Below are 16,564 nucleotides of genomic sequence, written 5' to 3'. Positions count from 1 at the left end.
GGAATGGAACAGAACAGAACGGAATGGAATGGAATCAACCCGAGTAGAACGGAATAGGATGGGCCGGGATGGGACGGGACGGGACGGGACGGGACGGAACGGAACAGAATGGAATCAACCCGATTAGAATGGAATGCAATGGAATGGAATGGAATGGAAAGGATTGGAATGGAATGGAATGGAATGGACTGGAATGGAGTGGAATGCAATGGAGTCAACCCGAGTAGAATGGAATGGATTGGAGTGGAATTTAATGGAATGGAATGGAATGGAATGGAATGGAATGGAATGGAATGGAATGGAATCAACCCGAGTAGAATGGAATGGAAAGGACTGGAATAGAATGGAATGGAATGGAATGGAATGGAATGGAATGGAATGGAATCAACCCGAGTACAATGGAATGGAATGGAATGGAATGGAATAGAATGGAATTGAATCAAACCGAATAGAACGACGCAGAACAAAGCGGAATGGAACGGAATGGAATGGAGTGGAATAGAGTGGAATTGAATCAACCCGAATAGAACAGAACGGAATGGAACAGAACGGAACGGAACGGAATGAAACAGAACGGATCGGAATGGAATGGAATTGAATCAAACCGAGTAGAATGGAAAGGGACGGGACGGGACGGGACGGGATGGGATGGGACAGAATGGAACAGAATGGAATCAACCCGAGTAGAATGGAATGGAATGGAATGGAATGGAATGGAGTGGATTGGAATGGAATGGAATGGAATGGAATGGAATGGAATGGAATGGAATGGAAAGGAATGGAATGGAATGGAATGGAATGGAATGGAATGGAATGAAATGGAATGGAATGGAATGGAATGGAATGGAATGGAATGGAATGGAATGGAATGGAATGGAAAGGAATCAACCCAAGTAGAATGGAATGGATTGGAATGGAATGGAATGGAATGGAATGGAATCAACCCGAGTTGAATGGAATGGAATGGAATGGAATGGAATGGAATGGAATGGAATGGAATGGAATGGAATCAACCCGAGTAGAACGGAACAGAATGGCACAGAATGGAATGGAACGGAACGGATCAGAACTGAACGGAAAGGAAGGGAATGGAATGGAATGGAATGGAATCAACCCGAGTAGAACAGAACGGGACGGGACGGGATGGCACGGGAGAGGACGGGACGGGACAGGACGGAACGGAACAGAATGTAATCAACCCGAGACGAATGGAATGGAATGGAATGGAACGCAATGGAATGGAATGGAATGGAATGGAATGGAATGGAATGGAATGGAATGGAATGGAATGGAATGGAATTCATTGGAATAGAACGGAATTGAATCAACCCGAGTAGTACGACGCAGAACGTAGCGGAATGGAACGGAATGTAATGGAATGTAATAGAATGGAATTGAATCAACCCGAGTGGAACGGAACGGAATGGAAAGGCACGGAATGGAAAGGAAAGGAACGGAACGGAACGGAACGGAACGGAACGGAATGGAATGGAACCAACACGAGTAGAACGGAACGGAACCGGACGGGACCGGTTGGGGCTGGACGGGATGGGATGGGACTGGATGGAACTGAATGGAATGGAACGGCATGGAATCAACCCGAGTAGCACAGAATGGAATGGAAGGAATGGAATGGAATGGAATGGAATGGAATGGAATGGAATGGAATGGAATGGAATGGAATGGAATGGAATGGATTGAAATGGAATGGAATGGAGTAGAATCAACCTGAGTAGATCGACGCGGAACGTAGTGAAACGGAATGGAATGGAATGGAATGGAATAGAATGGAACTGAATCAACCCGAGTAGAATGGAACGGAATGGAACAGAACGGAACGGAGTGGAACGGAACACAATGGAAAGGAACGGAATGGAATGGAATCAACCCGAGTAGAATGGAACGGGATGGGATGGGGCGGGACGGGACGGGATGGGACGGGACGGGACGGAACGGAACAGAATAGAATCAACTCGAGTAGAATGGAATGGAATGGAATGCAATAATGGAATGGAATGGAATGGAATGGAATAGAATGGAATTGAATCAACCCGAGTAGATTGACGCGGAACAACGCGGAACGGAACGGAATGGAATGGAGTGGAATAGAGTGGAATTGAATCAACCCGAGTAGAACGGAACGGAATGGAAAAGAACGGAACGGAACGGAAGGAAACGGAACGGAATGGAATGGAATGGAATGGAATCAACCCGAGTAGAACAGAACAGGACGTGACGGGACGGCACGGGAGAGGACGGGACGGGACAGGACGGAACGGAACAGAATGTAATCAACCCGAGAGGAATGGAATGGAATGGAATGGAATGGAATGGAATGGAATGGAATGGAATGGAATGGAATGGATTGGAATGGAATGGAGAGGAATGCAATCAACCAGAGTAGAACGGAATGGAATGGAATAGAATGGAATGGAATGGAATGGAATGGAATGGAATGGAATGGAATGGAATGGAATCAACCCGTGTGGAACGGAATTGAATTGAATGGAATGGAATGGAATGAAATGGAATGGAATGGAATGGAATGGAATGGAATTCAATTCAATTCAATAGAATGGAACTGAGTCAATGAGAATAGTACGACGCAGAATGAAGCGGAACGGAACGGAATGTAATGGAAAGTAATAGAATGGAATTGAATCAACCCGAGTGGAATGGAATGAAATGGAATGGAAAGGAATGGAACCGAATGGAACGGAACAGAACAGAATGGAACAGAACGAAATGGAACGGAATGGAATCAAAACGTGTAGAACGGAACGGGACGGGGCGGGACGGGACAGGATGGGACGGGATGGGATGGAACGGAACAGAATAGAATCAACCCGAGTAGAATGGAATGGAATGGAATGCAATAATGGAATGGAATGGAATGAACTCGTGTAGAATGGAATGGATTGGAATTGAATGGAATGAAATGGAATGGAATGGAATCAACCCGATTAGAATGGAATGGAATGGAATTGAATGGAATGGAATGGAATGGAATGGAATGGAATGGAATGGAATGGAATGGAATGGAATGGAATGGAAAGGAATCAACCCAAGTAGAATGGAATGGATTGGAATGGAATTTAATGGAATGGAATGGAATGGAATGGAATGGAATGGAATGGAATGGAATGGAATGGAATGGAATCAACCCGAGTGGAATGGAATGGAATGGAATGGAATGGAATGGAATGGAATCAACCCGAGTAGAACGGAACAGAATGGAACAGAATGGAATGGAACGGAACGGATCAGAACCGAACGGAAAGGAAGGGAACGGAATGGAATGGAATGGAATCAACCTGAGTAGAATGGAACGGGACGGGATGGTATGGGACGGGACGGGAAAGAATGGGACGGTACGGAACAGAATGGAGTCAACCCGAGTAGAATGGAATGGAATGGAATGGAATAATGGAATGGAATGGAATGGAATCAACCCGAGTAGAATGGAATGGAATGGAATGGAATGGAATGAAATGGAATGGAATGAAATGGAATGGAATGGAATGGAATGGAATGGAATGGAATGGAATGGAATAGAATGAAATCAACCCGAGTAGAATGGAGTGTAATGGAATGGAATGGAATGGAATGGAATGGAATGGAATGGAATGGAATGGAATGGAAAGGAATGGAATCTACTCGAGTAGAACGGAATGGAATGGAATGGAATGGAATGGAATGGAAAGGAATGGAATGGAATGGAATGGAATGGAATGGAATGGAATGGAAAGGAATGGAATGGAATGGAATGGAATGGAATGGAATGGAATGGAATGGAATGGAATGGAAAGGAATGGAATGGAATGGAATGGAATCTACCCAAGTAGAATGGAATAAAATGGAATGGAATGGAATCAACCAGAGTAGAAAGGAATGGAATGTAATGGAACGGAATGGAATTGAATTCAATGGAATAGAATGGAATGGAATTCAATGCAATAGAATTGAATTGAATCAACCCGAGTAGAACGACGAGGAATGTAGCGGAACAGAATGGAATGTAATGGAATGTAATAGAATGGAATTGAATCATCCCGAGTGGAATGGAATGGAACGGAACGGAAAGGAATGGAATGGAAAGGAACAGAACGGAACGGAATGGAATGGAGCAGAATGGAATCAACCCGAGTAGAACGGAACAGGACGGGACGGGATGGGACGAGACGGGATGGGACGGTTTGGGAAGGGATGTAACGGAACGGAACGGAACGGAATGGAATCCACCCGAGTAGAACGGAATGGAATGGAATGGGAAGGAATGGAATGGAATAGAATGGATTTGAAGCAACCCGAGAAGATCGACACGGAACATAGCGGAACGGAACGGAATGGAATGGAATGGAATAGAATGGAATTGAATCAACCCGAGCAGAATGGAACGGAATGGAACAGAACGGAACGGAACGGAACGGAACAGAAAGGAACGGAACGGAACGGAATGGAATGGGATCAACCCGAGTAGAACGGAATGGAAAGGCATGGAATCAACCCATGTAGAACAGAACGCGACGGGACGGGACGGGATATGACGGAAAGGGATGGGAAGGGACGGGACAGAACGGAACGGAAAGGAATCAATCCTAGTGGAATGGAATGGAATGGAATGGAATGGAATGGAATGGAATGGAATCAACCCGAGTGGAATGGCATGGAATGGAATGCAATGGAATGGAATGGAATGGAATGGAATGGAATGGTATGGAATGGAACAGAAAGGAATGGAATCAACCCGAGTAGAATAGAATGGAATGGACTTGAATGGAATGGAATGAAATGGAATGGAATCAACACGAGTAGAATGGAATGGACTGGAATGGAGTGGAATGGAATGGAATGGAATGGAACGGAATGGAATGGAATGGAGAGGCATCAACCTGAGTATTATGGAATGGAATGGAATGGAATGGAATGGAATAGAATTGAATTGAATCAAACCACGTAGAAGGGAATGGAAAGGAATGGAAAGGAACGGAATGGAAAGGAATGGAACGGAATGGAATGGAATGGAAAAGAATAGAATTGAATGAACCCGAGTGGAATGGAATGGAATGGAAGGGAATGGAATGGAATGGAATGGAATGGAATGGAATGGAATGGAATGGAATCAACCTGAGTAGAACGGAATGGAATGGAATTGAATGGAATGGAAATCAATGGAATAGAATGGAATGGAATGGAATGGAATGGAATGGAATGGAATGGAATGGAATGGAATGGAATGGAATGCAATCGAATGGAATGGAATGGAATGGAATGGAATGGAATGGAATGGAATGGAATGGAATGGAATGGAATGGAAACAACCCGAGTGGAATGGCATGGAATGGAATGGAATGGAATGGAATGGAATGGAATGGAATCAACCCGAGTAGAATCGAATGCAATGGACTGGAATGGAATGGAATGAAATGGAATGGAATCAACACGAGTAGAATGGAATGGACTGGAATGGAATGGAGTGGAATGGAATGGAATGGAATGGAATGGAATGGAATGGAGTGGAATGGAATCAACCCAAGTAGAATGGAATGGAAAGGACTGGAATGGAATGGAATGGAATGGAATGGAACGGAATGGAATGAAATGGAGTGGAATCAACCCGAGTACTATGGAATGGAATGGAATGGAATGGAAAGCAATAGAATTGAATTGAATCAACCCACGTAGAACGGAATGGAAAGGAACGGAAAGGAACGGAACGGAAAGGAATGGAACGGAACGGAATGGAATGGAAAAGAATAGAATTGAATGAAACCGAGTGGAATGGAATAGAATGGAAGGGAATGGAATGGAATGGAATGGAATGGAATTTAATGGAATCAACCCGAGTAGAATGGAATGGAATGGAATGGAATTCAATGGAATAGAATGGAACTGAATCAACCCGAGTAGAATGACGCAGAAAGTAGCAGAACAGAATGGAATGTAATGGAATGTAATGCAATGGAACTGAATCAACCCGAGTGGAACGGAAAGGGACGGGACGGGACGGGACGGGATGGGAAGGGTCGGGATGGGACGGAATGGAAAGGAACAGAATGGAACGGAATGGAATCAACCCGAGTAGAACGGAATGGAATGGAATGGGATGGAAAGGGATGGAATAGAATGGAATTGAATCAACCCGTGTAGTTCGACGTGGAACAAAGCGGAATGGAACGGAATGGAATGGAATGGAATAGAATGGAATTGAATCAACTCGAGTAGAATGGAACGGAATGGAACAGAACAGAACGGAATGGAATGGAATCAACCCGAGTAGAACGGAATAGGATGGGCCGGGATGGGACGGGACGGGACGGCACGGAACAGAATGGAATCAACCCTATTAGAATGGAATGCAAAGGAATGGAATGGAATGGAAAGGATTGGAATGGAATGGAATGGAATGGAATGGACTGGAATGGAGTGGAATACAGTGGAGTCAACCCGAGTAGAATGGAATGGATTGGAGTGGAATTTAATGGAATGGAATGGAATGGAATGGAATGGAATGGAATGGAATGGAATCAACCCGAGTAGAATGGAATGGAAAGGACTGGAATAGAATGGAATGGAATGGAATGGAATGGAATGGAATCAACCCGAGTACAATGGAATGGAATGGAATGGAATGGAATGGAATGCAATGGAATAGAATGGATTTGAATCAAACCGAGTAGAAAGACGCTGAAAAAAGCGGAATGGAACGGAATGGAATGGAGTGGAATAGAGTGGAATTGAATCAACCCGAGTAGAACGGAACGGAATGGAACAGAACGGAATGGAAATGAACGAAACGGAACGGATCGGAATGGAATGGAATGGAAAAAACCCGAGTAGAATGGAAAGGGACGGGACGGGACGGGACGGGATGGGACAGAATGGAACAGAAAGGAATCAACCCGAGTAGAATGGAATGGAATGGAATGGAATGGAGTAGATTGGAATGGAATGGAATGGAATGGAATGGAATGGAATGGAATGGAATGGAATGGAATGGAATGGAATGGAATGGAAAGGAATGGAATGGAATGGAATGGAATGGAATGGAATGGAATGGAATGGAATGGAATGAAATGGAATGGAATGGAGTGGAATGGAATGGAATGGAATGGAATGCAATAATGGAATGGAATGGAATGAACTCGTGTAGAATGGAATGGATTGGAATTGAACGGAATGAAATGGAATGGAATGGAATCAACCCGACTAGAATGGAATGGAATGGAATTGAATGGAATGGAATGGAATGGAATGGAATGGAAAGGAATCAACCCAAGTAGAATGGAATGGATTGGATCGACGCAGAACATAGATCGACGCGGAACATAGCAGAACATAGCAGAACATAGCGGAACATAGCAGAACAACGCGGAACATAGCGGAACATAGCAGAAAATAGCGGAACATAGCGGAACATAGCAGAACATAGGAGAACATAGCAGAACAACGCGGAACATAGCAGAACGGAACGTAATGGAATGGAATGGAATAGAATGGCATTGAATCAACCCGAGTAGAACGGAACGGAATGGGAAGGGAAGGGACGGGAAGGGACGGGACGGGACGGAACGGAACAGTATGGAATCAACCGGAGTAGAATGGAATGGAATAGAGTGGAATGGAATGGAATGGAATGGAATGGAATGGAACGGAATGGAATGGAATGGAACGGAATGGAATGGAATGGAATGGGATGGAATGGAGTGGAATGGAATGGAGTGGGATGGAATGGGTTGGAATAGAATGGAATGGAGTGGAATGGAATGGAATGGAGTGGAATGGAATGGAATGGGATGGAATGGGATGGAATGGAATGGAATGGAGTGGAATGGAATGGAATGGAGTGGAATGGAATGGAATGGAGTGGAATGGAATGGAATGGAATGGAATGGAATGGAATGGAATGGAATGGAATGGAATCAACCCGAGTAGAATGGAATGGAATGGACTGGAATGGAATGGAATAGAATGGAATGGAATGGAATGGAATGGAATGGAATGGAATCAACCCGAGTACAATGGAATGGAAAGGAATGGAATGGAAGGGAATGGGATGGAATAGAAGTGAATTGAATCAACCCGAGTAGAACGGAATGGAAACCAATGGTACGGAACGGAATGGAATAGAACGGAATGGAATGGAATAGAATGGAATTGAATCAAACCGAGTAGAATGGAATGGAATGGAATGGAATGGAATGGAATGGAATGGAATGGAATGGAATGGAATGGAATGGAATGGAATAAACCCGTGTAGAATGGAATGGAATGGAGTGGAATGGAACGGAATGGAATGGAATGGAATTCAATGGAATTCAATGGAATTCAATGGAATAGAATGGAATTGAATCAACCTGAGTAGTACGACACAGAACGTAGTGGAACGGAACGGAATGTAATGGAAAGTAGTAGAATGGAATTGAATCAACCCGAGTGGAATGGAATGGAACGGAACGGAACGGAAAGGAATGGAACGGAAAGTAACGGAACGGAACAGATCAGAATGGAATGGAACGGAACAGAACGGAATGGAATCAACAAGAGTAGAGGGGAACGGGACGGGAAGGGACGGGTCGGGACGGGACGGGATGTGTCGGGACGGGACTGGACGGAACGGAACAGAACGGAATGGAATCAACCAGAGTAGAGCGGAATGGAATGGAATGGAATGGAATGGAATGGAATGGAATGGAATGGAACAGAATGGAATAGAACGGAATTGAATCAACCCGAGTAGAATGACGCGGATCATAGCAAAACAGAACGGAATGGAATGGAATGGAACAGAATGGAATTGAATCAACCCGAGTAGAACGGAACGGAATTGAACAGAACGGAATGTAACGGAACGGAACGGAACGAAAAGGAGCAGAATGGAATGGAATCAACCCGAGTAGAACGGAACGGGACGGGACGGGACGGGATGGGTCGGGACGGACGGAACAGACCGGAACGGAAAGGAATAAACACGAGTAGAACAGAATGGAATGGAATGGAATGGAATGGAATGGAATGGAATGGAATGGAATGGAATGGAATGGAAGAAAATAGCATTGAATCAAACTGAGTACATCGACGCAGAACATAGCGGAACAGAACGTAATGGAATGGAATGGAATAGAATGGAATTGAATGAACCCGAGTGGAACGGAGTGGAATGAAACAGAACGGAACTGAATGGAACGGAACGGAACGGAATGGAACGGAATGGAACAGAATGGAATGGAATCAACCAGAGTAGAATGGAACGGGACGGGACAGGACATGAACGGACAGGACGGGACGGGACGGAACGGAACAGAATGGAATCAACCTAAGTGGAATGGAATGGAATGGAATGGAATGGAATGGAATGGAATGGAATGGAATCAACCCGAGTAGAATGGAATGGAATGGACTGGAATGGAATGGAGTGGAATGGAACGGAATGGAATGCAATGGAATCAACACGAGTACAACGGAATGGAATGGAATGGAATGGAATCAACCCGAGTAGAAAGGAATGGAATGGACTGGAATGGAATGGAATGGATCGGAATGGAATGGAATGGAATGGGATGGAATGGAGTGGAATGGAATGGAGTGGGATGGAATGGGATGGAATAGAATGGAATGGAGTGGAATGGAATGGAATGGAGTGGAATGGAATGGAATGGGATGGAATGGGATGGAATGGAATGGAATGGAGTGGAATGGAATGGAATGGAGTGGAATGGAATGGAATGGAATGGAATGGAATGGAGTGGAATGGAATGGAATGGAATGGAATGGAATGGAATGGAATGGAATCAACCCGAGTACAATGTAATGGAAAGGAATGGAATGGAAGGGAATGGGATGGAATAGAAGTGAATTGAATCAACCCGAGTAGAACGGAATGGAAACCAATGGTACGGAACGGAATGGAATAGAACGGAATGGAATTGAATAGAATGGAATTGAATCAACCCGAGTGGAATGGAATGGAATGGAATGGAATGGAATGGAATGGAATGGAATGGAATGGAATGGAATGGAATGGAATCAACCCGAGTAGAACGGAACAGAATGGAACAGAATGGAATGGAACGGAACGGATCAGAACCGAACGGAAAGGAAGAGAACGGAATGGAATGGAATGGAATCAACCTGAGTAGAACGGAACGGGACGGGATGGTATGGGACGGGACGGGAAAGAATGGGATGGTACGGAACAGAATGGAGTCAACCCGAGTAGAATGGAATGGAATGGAATGGAATAATGGAATGGAATGGAATGGAATCAACCCGAGTAGAATGGAATGGAATGGAATGGAATGGAATGAAATGGAATGGAATGGAATGGAATGGAATGGAATGGAATGGAATGGAATGGAATGGAATGGAATGGAATGGAATGGAATGGAATGGAATGGAATGGAATAGAATGAAATCAACCCGAGTAGATTGGAGTGTAATGGAATGGAATGGAATGGAATGGAATGGAATGGAATGGAATGGAATGGAATGGAATGGAAAGGAATGGAATCTACTCGAGTAGAACGGAATGGAATGGAATGGAATGGAATGGAATGGAATGGAAAGGAATGGAATGGAATGGAATGGAATCTACCCAAGTAGAATGGAATAAAATGGAATGGAAAGGAATCAACCAGAGTAGAAAGGAATGGAATGTAATGGAACGGAATGGAATTGAATTCAATGGAATGGAATGGAATGGAATTCTATGCAATAGAATTGAATTGAATCAACCCGAGTAGAACGACGCGGAACGTAGCGGAACGGAATGGAATGTAATTGAATGTAATAGAATCGAATTGAATCAACCCTAGTGGAATGGAACGGAACGGAAAGGAACACAAAGGAATCCACGCGAGTAGAACGGGACGGGATGGGCCGGGATGGGACGGAAAGGAACCGAATGGAACGGAATGGAATCAACCTGAGTAGAACTGAATGGAATGGAATGGAATGGAATGGAATGGAATGGAATGGAATGGAATGGAATGGAATGGAATGGATTGGAACTGAATGGAATCAACCCGAGTAGAATGGAATGGAATGGAATGGAATGGAATGGAATGGAATGGAATGGAACGGAATGGAATGGAATCAACCCGAGTACAATGGAATGGATTGGAATAGAATGGAATTGAATCAACCCGAATGGAATGGAATGGAATGGAATGGAATGGAATGGAATGGAATGGAATGGAATCAACCCGAGTAGAATGGAATGGAATGGAATGGAATTTAATGTAATGGAACGGAATGGAATGGAATATGATGGAATGGAATCAACCAGAGTAGAATTTAATGGAGAGGACTGGAATGGAATGGAACGGACTGGAACGGAATGGAATGGAATGGAATGGAATGGAATTGAATGGAATGGAATGCAATAGAATGCAATTGAATCAAACCGAGTAGAATGGAATGGAATGGAATAGAATGGAATGGAATGGAACGGAATGGAATGGAATTCATTAGAATAGAACGGAATTGAATCAACCCGAGTAGTACGACGCAGAACGTAGCGGAACGGAACGGAATGTTATGGAATGTAATAGAATGGAATTGAGTCAACCCGAGTGGAACACAACGGAACGGAACGGAAAGGCACGGAACGGAAAGGAATGGAACGGAACGGAATTGAACGGAACGGAACGGAATGGAATGGAACCAACCCGAGTAGAACGGAACGCAATGGGACGGGACCGGTTGGGGCGGGACGGGATGGGACGGGACTGGATGGAACTGAACGGAACTGAATGGCATGGAATCAACCCGAGTGGAACGGAATGGAATGGAATGGAATGGAATGGAATGGAATGGAATGGAATGGAATGGAATGGAATGGAATGGAATAGAATTTAATAGAATCAACCCGAGTAGAACGGAATGGAATGTAACGGAATGGAATGGAATGGAATTCAATGGAATAGAATGGAATTGAATCAACCCGAGTAGAACGACGCGGAACGTAGCGGAACGGATTGGAATGTAATGGAATCCAATAGAATGGAATTGAATCAAACTGAGTGGAATGGAACGAAACTGATCGGAAAGGTACGGAATGGAAAGGAACGGAAAGAAACGGAACAGAACGGAAAGCAACGGAATGGAATCAACCCGAGTAGAACGGAACGGGACAGGATGGTACGGGACGGTACCGAACGGTACGGGACGGATCAGGACGGGATGGAACGGATCGGAACGGAATGGAATGGAATCTACCCTAGTAGAACGGAATGGAATGGAATGGAATGGAAAGGATTGGAATGGAATGGAATAGAATGGAATGGAATGGAATGGAATGCAATGGAATGGAATGGAATGGAATGGAATGGAATGGAATGCAATGGAATGGAATGGAATGGAATGCAATGGAATGGAATGGAATGGAATGGAATGGAATGCAATGGAATGGAATGGAATGGAATGGAATGGAATGGAATGGAATGGAATGGAATGGAATGCAATGGAATGGAATGGAATGGAATGGAATCAGCCCAGATAGATTGACGCGGAACATAGCGGAACAGAATGGAATGGAATGGAACAGAAAAGAATGGAATTGAATCAACCCGAGTAGAACGGAATGGAATTGAATGGAATAGAATGGAATTGAATCAACCCGAGTAGAATGGAACAGAATGGAACAGAAAGGAATGGAACGGAACGGAACAGAAAGGAACGGAATGGAAAGGAATGGAATGGAATCAACCCGAATAGAGCGGAACGGATAGGAGTGGAATGGAATGGATTGGAATAGAATGGAATGGATTGGAATGGAATGGAATACAATGGAATGGAACGGAATGCAATTGAATGGAATGGAATGGAATGGAATGGAATGGAATGGAATGGAATGGAATGGAATGGAATGGAATGCAATGGAATGGAATGGAATGGAATGGAATGGAATGGAATGGAATGGAATCAACCAGAGTACAATGGAATGGAATGGAATGGAATGGAATGGAATGGAATGGAATGGAATGGAATGGAATGGAATCAACCCGAGCAGAATGGAATGGAATGGAATGGAATGGAATGAAAGGAATGGAAAGGAATGGAATGGAATGGAATGCAATGGAATGGAATGGAATGGAATGCAATGCAATGGAATGGAATGGAATGCAATGGAATGGAATGGAATGGAATGGAATCAGCCCAGGTAGATCGACGCGGAACATAGCGGAACAGAATGGAATGGAATGGAACAGAATAGAATGGAATTGAATCAACCCGAGTAGAACGGAATTGAATTGAATGGAATAGAATGGAATTGAATCAACCCGAGTAGAATGGAACAGAATGGAACAGAAAGGAACGGAACGAAATGGAACAGAAAGGAACGGAATGGAAAGGAATGGAATGGAATCAACCCGAATAGAACGGAACGGATGGGAGTGGAATGGAATGGAATGGAATATAATGGAATGGAATGGAATGGAATAGAATGGAATGGATTCAACCAGAGAAGAATGGAATGGAATGGACTGGAATGGAATGGAATGGAGTGGAATGGAATGGAATGGAATGCAATGGAATGGAATGGAATCAACCCGGGTGGAATGGAATGGAATGGAATGGAATGGAATGGAATGGAATGGAATGGAATGGAATGGAATGGAATGGACTGGAATGGAATGGAATGGAATGGAATGGAATGGAATGGAATGGAATGGAATGGAATGGAATGGAATGGAATGCAATGGAATGGAATGGAATGGAATCAACCCGAGTAGAAAGGAATGGAATGGAATGGAATGGAATGGAATGGAATGGAATGGAATGGAATGGAATGGAAAGCAATGGAATGGAATCAACCCGATTAGAATGGAATGGATTGGAATGGATTGTAATGGAATGGAATGGAATAGAATGGAATGGAATGGAATGGACTGGAATGGAATGGAATGGAATGGAATGGAATAGAATTGAATTGAATCAACCCGAGTAGAATGGAATGGAACGGAACGGAACGGAACGGAATGGAATGGAATGCAATAGAATGCAATTGAATCAAACCGAGTAGAATGGAATGGAATGGAATGGAATGGAATGGAATGGAATGGAGTGGAATGGAATGGAATGGAATGGAATGAAATCGAATGGAATGGAATAGAATCAACCCGAGTAGATCGACGTGGAACGTAGTGAAACGGAACGAAATGGAATGGAATGGAACAGAATGAAATTGAATCAACCCGAGTAGTATGGAACGGAATGGAACAGAACGGAACGGAACGGAACGGAACGCAATGGAAAGGAACGGAATAAAATGGAATCAATCCGAGTAGAACGGAACGGGACGGGACGGGGCGGGACGGGACGGGATGGGACAGGACGGGACGGAACGGAACAGAATAGAATCAACCCGAGTAGAATGGAATGGAATGGAATGGAATGGAATGGAATGGAATGGAATGGAATGGAATGGAATGGAATGCAGTGGAATGCAATCAACTCGAGTAGAACGGAATGGAATGGAATGGAATGGAATGGAATGGAATGGAATGGAATGGAATGGAATGGAATTGAATCAGCCCAGGTAGATCGACGTGGAACATAGCGGAACAGAATGGAATGGAATGGAACAGAATAGAATGGAATTGAATCAACCCGAGCAGAACGGAATGGAATTGAATGGAATATAATGGAATTGAATCAACCCGAGTAGAATGGAACAGAATGGAACAGAAAGGAACGGAACGGAACGGAACAGAAAGGAACGGAATGGAAAGGAATGGAATGGAATCAACCCGAATAGAATGGAACGGATGGGAGTGGAATGGAACGGAATGGAATAGAATGGAATGGAATGGAATGCAATGGAATGGAATGGAATGGAATGGAATCAACCCGAGTGGAATGGCATGGAATGGAATGGAATGGAATGGAATGGAATGGAATGGAATGGAATGGAATGGAATGGAATCAACCCGAGTAGAATCGAATGGAATGGACTGGAATGGAATGGAATGAAATGGAATGGAATCAACACGAGTAGAATGGAATGGACTGGAATGGAATGGAGTGGAATGGAATGGAATGGAATGAAATGGAATGGAATGGAATGGAATGGAATCAACCAAAGTAGAATGGAATGGAATGGACTGGAATGGAATGGAACGGAATGGAACGGAATGGAATGGAATGGAGTGGAATCAAACCGAGTACTATGGAATGGAATGGAATGGAATGGAATAGAATTGAATTGAATCAACCCAAGTAGAACGGAATGGAAAGGAATGGAAAGGAACAGAATGGAAAGGAATGGAACGGAACGGAATGGAATGGAAAAGAATAGAATTGAATGAACCTGAGTGGAATGGAATGGAATGGAAGGGAATGGAATGGAATGGAATGGAATGGAATGGAATGGAATGAAATGGAATGGAATAGAATGGAATAGAATCAACCCGAGTAGATCGACGCGGAACGTAGTGAAATGGAACGAAATGGAATGGAATGAAACAGAATGGAATTGAATCAACCCGAGTAGAATGGAACGGAATGGAACAGAACGGAATGGAAAGGAACGGAACGCAATGGAAAGGAACGGAATAGAATGGAATCAATCCAAGTAGAACGGAACGGGAAGGGACGGGGCGGGACGGGACGGGATGGGACAGGACGGGATGGAACGGAACAGAATAGAATCAACCCGAGTAGAATGGAATGGAATGGAATGCAATGGAATGGAATGGAATGGAATGCAGTGGAATGCAATCAACCCGAGTAGAACGGAAAGGAATGGAATGGAATGGAATGGAATGGAATGGAATGGAATGGAATGGAATGGAATGGAATGGAATGGAATCAACCCGTGTGGAACGGAATGGAATGGAATGGAATGAATGGAATGGAATGGAATGGAATGGAGTGGAATGGAATTCAATTCAATAGAATGGAACTGAGTCAACCAGAATAGTACGACGCAGAACGTAGCGGAACGGAACGGAATGTAATGGAAAGTAATATAATGGAATTGAATCAACCCGAGTGGAATGGAATGAAACGGAATGGAAAGGAATGGAACCGAAAGGAACGGAACGGAACAGAATGGAACAGAACGGAACGGAACGGAGTGGAATCAAAACGTGTAGAACGGAAGGGGACGGGATGGGACGGGTCGGGACGGGACGGGACGGGACGGGTTGGGACGGGACGGGACGGGAAGGTACGGAACGGAACGGAACAGAATGGAATCAACCCATGTAGAACAGAATGGAATGGAATGGAATGGAATGGAATGGAATGGAATGGAATGGAATGGAATGGAATGGAATCAACCAGAGAAGAATGGAATGGAAAGGACTGGAATGGAATGGAATGGAATGGAATAGAATGGAATGGAATAGAATGGAATTGAATCAACCCGAGTAGATCGACGCGGAACAATGCGGAACGGAATGGAATGGAATGGAGTGGGCTAGAGTGGAATTGAATCAACCCGAGTAGAACGGAACGGAATGGAACAGAATGGAACGGAACGGAATTGAACAGAATGGAACGGAACGGAAAGGAACGAAACAGAACGGAACGGAATGGAATGGAATGGAATCAACCC

Source organism: Gorilla gorilla, chromosome 12 (assembly GCF_029281585.2).
Source record: "Gorilla gorilla gorilla isolate KB3781 chromosome 12, NHGRI_mGorGor1-v2.1_pri, whole genome shotgun sequence".
NCBI lineage: Eukaryota > Metazoa > Chordata > Mammalia > Primates > Hominidae > Gorilla > Gorilla gorilla.
Note: the sequence above shows the minus strand (reverse complement) of the source record.